This window comes from Grammomys surdaster, unplaced genomic scaffold (genome assembly GCF_004785775.1).
Source record: "Grammomys surdaster isolate TR1022 unplaced genomic scaffold, NIH_TR_1.0 126248, whole genome shotgun sequence".
Lineage (NCBI taxonomy): Eukaryota > Metazoa > Chordata > Mammalia > Rodentia > Muridae > Grammomys > Grammomys surdaster.
In genome coordinates this window covers 1313730-1317009 of record NW_021621048.1, presented here as the reverse complement: position 1 = coordinate 1317009, position 3280 = coordinate 1313730, and the positions used below count along the sequence as shown (strand labels likewise).

Here is a 3280-nt window from a genome sequence, read left to right as displayed (position 1 = left end):
CTAAAGACTCATTAGTGTTGGAATTCTAGTTTGAGAAAATTTATCAAATACTTTTTTACTGTCCAGAATAATGTAGTTAAATATGTTGGCTGATCTATGATTCTAGGGTTTTGTTAAAATCTTAAGATTTTAGGATTTTTGTTGCATTATTTTTATAAAACTTCGGAAGCTTAAGAAAGCTTGAATCAGAAGCAAGATGATGAAAGGAATGTCATTCTTTGGGAAGTGTCACAATAAGATGCATATATTGTGCCACCTCTGTGGCTCTAAGGCCCACTACCTTCAGAAGTCAGCCTGTGGCGAATGTGCCTCCCTGCCAAGCTCAAGAGGACATATAAGCGTAGTGCCAAACCTAAGAGATGAAGCACTACCAGGACTGGATAAATGAGGCACCTAAAATTGTTTATCACAGACTTGGAGATGGACATGGTTTCTGTGAAGGAACAACACCTAAACCAAAGAGGGCAGCTTGCTGTAGCATCCAGTTCATCCTGAGTGAGGATTTCAATCAGTCAAAATAATAAATATTCTGGTTTCAAAAAACAAAGCTTGAATAAATAACTTATGCAGGCAAAATTAAAAGGAATTTTAGCTCATTTGAATCATAACCAACAGATTATTTTTAAAACTAAGGATCATTTAATATAACAGCTATTTAAAAGTTTTGATATTAAAATTTTTATAGGTTTGATTTTTTTGTCATTCTCTTGAATAATCTATAAGATCACTAAATTACTGTTTTCAATATTTAACATAGCTTTTAGAATTGGAAAATATATTCCTTATAGATTACTAAAAACATGACTTTTGTAAACAAGTCAGTAAAGGGTAAATCTTTTTTTAAAAGAAATAGCAAAATAAAACAAAAATGATCACATCAAAGTTGAACAAGGCAGACCAACAGAGGAGTGCCCAGGAGAAGTCACAAGAGATCCATAAATCATTTTATAACAGTTGTAGTTTATATAGGTATTTTGATATAAAATACCTTTGCCTATTATGTAATTATGAAAGAAAAAAGAATGTTTTGAAACTATTTTTTAAGAAATACCTTACAGCTCTTTGCCCCATCAGTTGAGAGAATGAAGACTATTCTCAGCAATCAGACTGTCAGACATTCCAGAAAGTGTCAACATCACTCTAAAGAGGCATACAGTCGTTGTGAAGAGCCCCAGGGGAACTCTGCAGAGTGAAGTCAATCACACCGATGAATCTCCTTGGAAAGAAAGAGAAGAGGCTCTGGGTTGACAAACGGTGGGGTAACAGAAAGGAACTGGCCACTGTCAGAACCATCTGCAGTCATGTGCTGAACATGATCAAGGGTGTTATGTGGGCTTCTGTCACAAGACGAGGTCTGTGTAGGCTTACCTCCACATCAACATCGTTATTCAGGAGAATCGGTCTTTTGTTGAAGTCTGAAATTTCTTGGGTGAAAAATAAATCCACAGGGTTCTAATGAGGACAGGTGTTGCTTGTTCAGTCTCTCAAGCCCAGAAGGATAAATTAATCCTTGAATGAAATGGTATTGAACTTGTTTCAAATTCAGCAGCTCTGATTTAGCAAGACACAACAGTTAAAAACAAAGATATCAGAAAGTTTTGAGATGGTATCTATGTGTCTGAGAAGGGAACAATGTCGCAGGCTGATGAGTAAGTCCTAAGTTACCCAGCTCCAGAAACAAGATCCTGATTCCAAGTACAATTTGGGCTCTTTGGGGACAATAAAAGACTTATATATTAGAAAAATAGAAAAGAAAAGAAATATCTTACAATATTATGTTGGGTCATCTAGTCATATAAGAATTGTTCTTACTAAAAAGAGCAACTTTGTTTAGATTCTAATATATAATTCAACCATTGGAAGTATATGGTCAACTAGTACTCAAGTATGGTCATAAAATTGTATAGTCATCACAAATAGTTTTCAAACAGAAATGTAACAACTATCAAAAGCTAAAGACAAATTTTCCAGTATTTGTATAAGTTGAATATTATTTCTCAAATACCCTTTTTGCATGACATCAAGAAAATAATACCAACCTTAATTTATATTCTAAATATTTCTGAAATTGTAAATCGCTGATTTATATGTATAATGTACTGATTTTATGTTCTTTTTCTATGTTTATCCAGTCCTAAGCCACTGTCACTCTCTTCAGAGGTCAGCCTTAGTAGCTCATTGTGTTCAAATATAAAAGATGAGAAGATAATTGCCACCCTTAAATATCCTTCTCTGCATAGATATATAGGTAGATGTACCTCATAAATGTTTTTAAAACTATGCAAGTATATACTTATAAATGTTTGTTATTATAAGCATTTGAAAGTAGAGTATTTAAATGGCCGACATATTCAATATTTACATATATAAGAAAATAATATGCAGTATAACCTTTTAAAAACCTTTCTCATCAAATTTAGTTCCACAGAATGATATAAAGAACTCATTTACATTCCCAACACTGTAAAAAAAATTGGGAGAAGAGTGTTAACAACTGTGTAGTTCAGTTACAATTGTTCACTAGCAAAAGACTGATTTTACTTCAGATAAAGAAAAATTTGTGAATAACAGCAAAATTGTAACAAGCACACAGACTTCATTATAAACACACCTACATCTGCTTTACAATATATAGGAGAGCCAACTAATTTTGAAAATCCAATCTTAAAACCTAATTCAGGGGAAACCCTCTCAACCTAACAAAGGAAATTATTGCCGGAGATTAAACTGCTTGGTGTTCTTCATTGTTCTAGCTGAGCAGAAGGGAGTATTAACCGAGATGTGCTATGGATTCAGTGTGTGTTCCAAAATAGTTCACAGGTTTCCTGGTGGTCTTACCAACCCGAGCAGCATAAGTGAGTGGAATTGAGGGACTGTTTTGAACCACAGTAGTTACGCCATTGTTCTGCTTGGTACAAAAGGTAATGGTTGGTTGATTTGCTTTGTCTCTGTGCTGCTCTGATTCCCTCCCCCTAATACCACTTCCTGTGTGAGGCAGTAGCAGCTGGACCTAGGGAGACCTGGGAACCAACTCCTGGAAAACATCTCTTACAGAGTTATTACTCAAGTTCAATTCTCTTTAAGCCTGATAAGAACTGCAAGTTTGAAGGAGATGGAGAAAAGAATGATTTTTACGTTTTCTGCTTTGAAGAGTCTCCAAATAATGTGAACCTTTTTCAGCTTGTGTGGAGATACATAATGAATTTACCTCAACAGCCTCATAAACAAACACAGTCTCAATTTTTTTTTTAATTTCTTTTTTTTTTTTGAACATGAAATG

At 34.3% G+C, this 3280-nt stretch overlaps 1 pseudogene; it reads left to right on the top strand.

Annotated features, from left to right (window-relative positions):
• Nucleotides 1-1082: 1082 nt before the first annotated feature.
• On the top strand, nt 1083-1560 carry LOC114613556 (annotated as a pseudogene).
• Nucleotides 1561-3280: the final 1720 nt, after the last annotated feature.